Genomic DNA, 8,647 nt, shown 5'->3' with positions numbered 1-8,647 from the left:
CATCCTGAGGTAACCGCCTCCGAATGAAAAATGTAGTGTTAGAAACTTGTGTCATGACCACATTCATATGCCACAATAGTACCCGCACTAGTTGGAGATGTCCAACCACTGACTCTGTTGACCGGATCACAAGATCTATTGTGTAGGCAAACATATCCAACAAGAAGGTGAGCTCCTTGAGCAACTCCCACTCATCAAAAGAGCTATTCGTGTGCTTCCCTTCTCATGTGAAGAATGCAACACATGCATCATATGTCTTGCTTCACAATAACTTCCTCCAATAGTCAAGCATATGTAACTTTGGCTTCAATTTGTGTGTCCAACTTAGTTCTGGAGAATACCTTTGTCGTTTTGTAGTTTGATGAATGGCCCAAACCAATGTTCTGACCTTTGTCATTGCCCCTCACAAAGAACTAGTGAGTCGACATGATGAGTCCTCCTTGTCTGGTCCATCCTCCAACTCGGAGTCACTACCATTGGTTGTCTTTATCACATCTCTCTCCACCTTCAGTATGGGTGTCACATAGAGATATCAAAACCTGCATAGACTGAATGACGATGTTCAATATGTGACACATGGAATGTGGCGTCTGACACTGAAAATGATGCTTTGATCACATAGTTCTTGTCCAAATATGGCCATCCTTCTTTTGCTACTTGATGCATTATCTATCGTTACTACACAAATCTGAAATGGAAACCATTATAAAGAATTTTTGTTCCACTAAATTTAATGTGATAGACGAGGATAGTGCTCAGTGTACGCCTTTGTGTTGAAGTTGAATTCCGCCAATACATCTAGGAGGATCACACCCATAGACTCTCCATCATATTTCCCACATAGCTCTCGAACTGAGATGACACTCTCATGACCTTGTCAACAAGCATCAAGGTTACGCCTATAGGCCATGACTTAGTGTTTCACAAATGATATATGTCTGAGATCTGATATTAGACAACCAATATCCAATATCTAGATGAAAACGGGGCAGTTTTAGAAACCAGATATCGTATTTCAGATGGTATTGGAAATCTGTCCAATATCAGATATTGGGATAGATATCCTAATTCTCAAAACATGGAGATCGAAACCCAACATCGTATTTTGATTTATTTCTCTCACTATATGTTGTCCATATGAAAAAAATAAACACAAGAGCTTGTCTAAATCCTGTTTTGTTTGACTGACCTATGACATCAGTTGCTGACCTTACCTCAGTTTGGGAATCCTTTTGGCACAAAATCTGACATTATTTTAATATCATAATATAAAGTAATGTATTAATATAACAAATTTACATATATTTTACTAAATTATATATCTTACTTAAATATTTATCGTACTAAATCATTTCTTTACTTTACATCTCCTTTAAATAAAGTCCACCTTGGACTTGTTATCATTATCTCAATAATACGATAAAGCAAAAAATAAACTATCTATTTATATGTCTTGTTCCCATGTAATAAAGGGATTTGTAATATAAAATATATTATTGATAATTATCAAGAGAGAGATACTGAGAGATAGAGAGAGAGGAAAGAAAGAGAGACCGAGAGAGATAAGAGGGAGAGATTGAGAAAGAGGGAGGGAGGAGAGGAAGAGAGACGGTCGAGAGATAAGAGGGAGAGACTGAGAGAGAGAGAGGAGATAGGGAGAGACCGAGAGAGAGGAGAGAGGGAGAAACCAAGAGAGAGGAGAGAGGGTGAGATCAAGAGAGAGGAGAGAGGAGAGAAATAGAGATCAAGAGAGAGAGAGAGAGGAGAGAAATATAGACCGAGAGATATAAGAGGGACATACTAAGAAAGTTAAAAGGGAGAGAGACCAAGACAAACACGTATAAAAATGTTCACATAACCTTGTGTCTCGCGTGATGGGAGTGCCACCCAAAGATGGGACAAGGACATGACGTGAGAGCATGTTAAATGTGACGCAATTGTAAAGGACTTTCTCAAAACATAGGGACACTAAGTGGATGGCAAACCAATCACACATTCCACATCTCATTCCATATTCATTTATAGAAAATATTCATTATAGTGCACGTGTGATGCTTGTAATGAAGTCCATGAATATATGATCGCACATAGTAAATTGTGATGAGATCGTAATACAGAAATCACTAGTATTTAAGAAGGCTTTCTAAATATTCCCATTCAAAGGATATGCGCGATGGAAATAATGTGGCTGTCAAGTCAATCACACATTCCATGTATATTTAAGTTCATTATTATTCTTTGTGATGTTTATAATGAAATCCATGAATACGTGCAATGACTGAGTGAATTATGATGAAAATATATGTAGCCAGCAAGCCAATCACACATTCCACATCTCGTTTCATGTTCATTAATAGAACATATTCATTATAGTGCACGTGTGATGCATATAATGAAGTCCATGAATACATGATCGGACTTGGTGAATTATGATGAGATCGTAATACGGAGATCACTAGTCTTTAAGCATGTGTTCTAAACATTCCTATTCGAACGATATGCGAGAAGGACATTGAAGTATCTGGATAGAATAACATTATCTAGCCTCACTCATATGATGAGTATTGCTGGTCCTATAGCCATTAGTGTGGAGACACTAAGGATAGATAGTGGGTGCTCCTTAGTGGAAAGAGTTCACTGAATTGATCCGTGCGAATCCCTGAATGGTATTATACCGAACTATCAATCAGGTTGATTCCCGTCACGGTTGTGTAAGCGATCCTTAGACCTGAGACACCAAAGATGTCTTGTGGACGGACGGTTGTACTTTGGCTATGGCCAACGAGTCTCTAATCATGGGATTCTAAACAGTCTTAGTTCGGGTGCATCAAGAAGTTCACGAAGGCGATTAAGTGGTCAAGATGGGATCGTCCACCCTCAGTATAAAAGGTGACAGCTCAAGGAAGATGATGCGATAAAGTCCTTGGCCAAGGTAGTGAAATATCGGAGAAGAGTTCTCCGATGATTTTTGAATGCATCAGTACTAACTCGGATGACCGATTAGGGTTTGACAGTTGACCATACCCTAAGTCGTCCAAGGAGCGTCAAGTGGATGAGGGATTATACATACACGGTAACTGATGATGAACAGGTTCCATGAGTGAGTCGATACACACTCCTTTGTATCTTCTAGGACACGAGGTGTAGCTTGGCACCCCACATGTTGGAGTCTCGACCTATCGATTGGGTTAAATCGATCCGACGTTAATTAATCTATATGATGATATAGTTAATTAATTTGGAAGGCCAATAAAGGTTATTGGGCCATTGGAGTTGTTAACTAGACTGATACATGGGCCTAGAGGGTCGCACGCAAATGATCTTTTGGACGTTGGAAGATATACTTAAGTTTTGGGGATTTTATGAAAAATACCCACTTAGTATAAATAGGGGAAGGCCCTGAACGGAATTCACCCAGGCCAGAATTGTTCAGGGGCCTTTCCCCTTCTTCTCCACTCTCCCCACACCCCCTCTCCATCCCTGATGTGATCGGGACGACGTAACGACGCCGACGGAGAAAGAACGGGGCTCGTCAACGAGAAGGAGGAGATCCGACATGCCGAGGACCGCGTGGATACGTCTAGAGGTTGCACACTTGAACAGCTCGACTTGTCTCGCTTCGGGATCGAACAAATCATGAATCAGATTCGTGCAAAGGTACATTATTTAATGTTTTTGTTGATGCCGTTCGATTTGCAAAGAGTCTTCCGCAACGCATCGTTTTGTTCTGTTCATCCATCTAAAGGCCTATAGAACCCAACATTAACTAGATTGATACATGGGCCTAGAGGGTCACGCAAATGGTCTTTTAGACGTCGGAAGATATACTTAAGTTTTGGGGGTTTTGTGGAAGATACCCACTTAGTATAAATAGGGGAAGGCCCTGAACGAAATTCACCTAGGCCAGAATTGTTCAGGGACCTTTCCCCTTCTTCTCCCTTCTCCCAACACACCCTCTCCCTCTCTGATGTGATCGGGACGACGTAACAACGCCGACGGAGAAAGAACGGGGCTCGTCAACAAGAAGGAGGAGATTCGACATGCCGAGGACCCCGTGGATACGTCTATAGGCTGCACACTTGAGCAGCTTGACTCATCTTGCTCCGGGATCGAAGAAATAACGAATGAGATTCGTGCAAAGGTACCTCGCTTCAATGTTCTTGTTGATGCCGTTCGATTCACAAAAGTCTTCCGCTGTGTATTATTTTGATTTCTTCATCCAAATCTAGGCCTCTAGAACCCAAAAATAACCACACCTGGGGGTCTGATGCACAACCACAACCGACCCGCGGTTCAAGACGGTGAGGTCGCTCAGGCAACGTCCAAGCAGCAGGCGGATATGGGACGAACATCACGGTTTGGCTTCCCCTTTAAGTCGACGGCCATCGGTGGAGGGTATGGTTGATCAGTGAAGCCACGAACGTCTCGCGGGCCTTGTGGCGGTGGTCGTCAGTGGAATGCCCTCACGGTAGCTGACCAAGTGTCGGGAGCCAAAGGTGACGCCAGCTGTTTGGCTTTAGCAGTCGTCGTGGGTAGAACCAGAGGCGTTTGACGGAACTCTACCAGACGGCAGATCAACGATCGCTCGGGTAGTCTTGGGAGGACTCCGGTGGTCGCGACCGATCATCGTGAACAGTGACTTATGACGACCAACCACAGGGAAAGACTGGCGGAGTTGCTGGGAAGGGAGGAGAATAACAACCCAATAGAGCAATATCCCGACCAAATGTTATTCCCCATGATTCTGCTTCTCCTTTCTTCTTCCTCCTTTCCTTCCTCCTCCCCTTCTTCTTCAAGCGTGAGATCTAGTAACTGAATCAAAATAACTTCCACAAATTCCAGATCTGAAAAAAAATCAGTGTCCATCATGGCCTTATATAGGACCATGATGGACCCATTTCATAGTTCACATAAGGGGCCCAGTAAGGGACCCCTTTTTTACAACTTTAAAATAATAAAAACATGGAGAAATCTAAAACGATTTGAAATAAAATGATAGGTAAAATGCGACGATACGAACGCGTCAAGATGAGTAATGTGCACTTGTCTTGTTGAACACAAAACAGAAATTAGACGAACGAAAACAGATAATTAAATGCGAACACGTGCACGGACGTGCTCTACCTGGAGTATTTAAACCCGGGCGTCTTCACAGATGCTTTGGTGTGCCGGTCGGGCTGGACACGGATCGGCGGTGATGCAGTTGATGACGAAGACGGCTCCGATGATGTTTTGTCGATGTCGTTTGGGTGCGTTCCATCATTAATGCTATGCATTATTACTTTCTAAAAAACAAATGATTGATAATTATGAAGTGAATGAATTATTTCTATGAGTTAGTATTTAACTAAACTCAATAACTGATAGCTATCAATTGAAAAAATTAGATATGTTATGTAGTATTTTTTAAAATACAATTTATTTATAATTACCGAGGAAAATGAATTAATTCTATGAGTTACAATTTCTTAAAAATTAATGATTGTTAATAATCAGGTGAACGGATCAGTTCAGCGCATTATTATTTATTAAAAAATAATGATTTTAATTAAAAAATTAATTGATTAATTATACACATTAGTATTTCTTAAAATGCATGTATGATCATTTTAGTGCAAGGAAATGTGTAAGTAAAATTATAATAATGCATTAATTAGTCTACTTAACTGGTCGTTTCATTTTTTCATCTATTGTAGTATCTTCCACATGGGTTCAACCTCCCTCCCATGTGTTTATATTGATTGTCGGAAGTATTCCTCTAAGTAAATTAAATGCATACTTACTAATGGATCCATTCTCTTAAGGTCCTCACGATACCACTTCATTGTTTCTTTATGTGCTTTATATACATCAAGCTACTGCATTTTATTTTTTGCATAAAGGCAATTTAAAATGGTAACTTGTTTGATAATAATATTCAAGTCATAATGATACTCATCTATGTAATTTATAAATATTATAGCTTATGGAATATGGTAAACCAAAATTCAATGCTTTTGAAAATGTGTTTGTAGACACATGATAATCAATATCAAAAAGAGTCCGTATGTTTTACTTAAACTTTTTAATTTTTCATGAAATTATACTTAATATTTAGATCTATAAAAATTAATATTATTCTTATTATTATATAATATTTGGGTATGTTAGCACGAATATGTAAAAAAATTGTTTCCTTTTCACATATCTTAACTTCCTAATATGTAATGGCTATAATAAAAATTATCATGACATAATAAATCATTTATTAGTTAAGGATTCAAACACGACAACTAAGATTGGATCAAAATAATACCAGCATTAATATCAAATAAAATTAGAACACTACTAATTTTTGTTGATTTGTATCATTACAGCTGAAATTTTAAAGTAAGATTAATATAACTGAAACTAGTAAGAGATTCCAAAATATTTTGGGTGATTTGATAAATCCCTCAAATGCAGCTCAATACAAATACATGACTTGTTTCTCCTTAGATGACACATGAGGTTTTTAAGTCCATGACCTAGAATACAAATACATGTGCACTATGAGATTGATCAGTGAGTGACAACTCTATGAATCCATAGAAAGAATTTAGAAAACATAGAGAGTAATTCTTCTCATCTTCCTCTGAGTTACATCACCACCAACTTAGGACTCACAAGTTGTATTCACCCATGTTTGTACTAGGTAATGTGTAAAAATAATCAATTTTATTTTAATGTTAATCTAATAATATTCATGGTATGTTAAATGCCATCTTTAATTATAATGGACGTGATGAAGATAAGCACACAGAGATATTAATTTATTGTCTCTATATTATTCCTGTTTTGTCGATCATTTATTAGGTATTTAAATGATCAAATCGTGGTCATATTTTAATTTTTTTTCTTGCTTTATAGGTGATCTACATCATTCTTGTTTTGGAGATGGGCTGATCATTATTTATTATCAACTAATTTTTATTCTTCATCAATAGTGTCAAAATAGTTTCTCAAGAGTGGAAACATATAGAAGTTACACATATAAATAATTATCATGGTATCTTCCCAAATATTTTCTATCCTTTTCATTCAAATTTTATGGTGATATAAGTAATCATGATTGAAATTTCACTATTTAATGAATATATCTCTTTTAATAAAAATTATTTGGAAATTTTAGAAGATTTTGAGCTATTATGTTTTCATATCATTAATCGATAATTAATATTTAATTTACTTTTTTAAATTTCTCATATTCTTTTCTGTATGATTTATGTAAAAGTTCAACATCTTCATATGTAATATAATAATCTAAAAAGGTCTTAATTTTTTATAAAAATTATAGATTCAGAATATTAATTTAGAAAACTCTATTTGAGGACATTGTATCCATAATAGGACATTCTATTCGGGAATAAATAACATATTATAGAGTGTTGAATATGATACGAGTATTACGTTTAGCTGGAGTAGATAAAATTAATCATATTACATAACATTAGTAAGTTATAGTTTCAACTCCAAATGTTTGTCATATATTCTAATAAAACTATGTCTATCTCTTAAAAATATTTTTTTAATGAACTGTAAAATTTCAAAGTTTTAACATAACGATGAAAGGCTCTAGAAATAGATGTGCTATCAAATGAATGATCATAAAATGGTTTCTACAAGCTTAAATATAATTGGATCACCTTATTTCATCAAATTAATAATAATTTATTACAAAAAATTAATATATATACATATTATATTTATGAAGGAGACATAAAAGGAATTTTTTTGGTTACTAATGCATGTGAAAGTTATGCATCACTATTTTTTATTTTACATTAAAGGTTCATTATCATGGCTCTTTTTTTCTGGGGAATAATCCATTTTATTTATATGTTTAATTAATAAAATAATAATTTTGTGTAAGATTTAAACGGAGGTTGTGTTATCTAATAATAAACTTTTCAACTTTTAATAAATTTCAGGTTTATATAAATAAAATTATTTTAATACATGTTTACGTGACTTCTCTGTTTAATCTGAGATAAAAGTTTCAATTATATTTGAAAAGTTGTACGTATTAGATTTGTTGAATGGAATGTAACATAAAAGTAATGAAGCCATTGCAGTCTTACTATATATGGACCAAAGACCTTGGTGGGCATGATTGGCATTGAACTCATATCTTTAAAGGATAGATGGAGTGTTTGATCAAGATGTGTCGGTGGATAATCCCATTATTTCGAACAAACATACTTGCTGCGTTTTGATGACTCCAATAAAATATGTGTAGGTATTATATTAAAGCTTCTATTGTATAGTTCATTCTTGCACATTTTCAAGTACAAGGGAATTAAGAATACATGATTCCTCCATCACTTGGATTGGTTATCGCAAAAATAACGGACATGATCTTTGGATACACGGGGTGTGAGACTTAGTGTTGCACGCATCTACTTTTAATGCTACCACACATTGTGCTTAAGGTAATTGAGTTAGATAGAAGGTTCTAATGTTTCAGTTAGGATCGTCATTCTTTTCTGAATCTGGTTGCCCTTTCATCCTAGGTTGGTTGAGGGTTGAATATCTAAGAGTCCAACTTTAAAGTCGACCTTCTTCTCTTAAACTCGCCTTCTATTCCATAATTATAGTGCAGGGACGCGGACGGGACGGTATTTCATCC

The sequence above is a fragment of the Wolffia australiana genome, chromosome 2, assembly GCF_029677425.1.
Source record: "Wolffia australiana isolate 7733 chromosome 2, ASM2967742v1".
NCBI lineage: Eukaryota > Viridiplantae > Streptophyta > Magnoliopsida > Alismatales > Araceae > Wolffia > Wolffia australiana.
The sequence above is the reverse complement of the archived record's forward strand: the minus strand, read 5'-3'. Positions refer to the sequence as shown.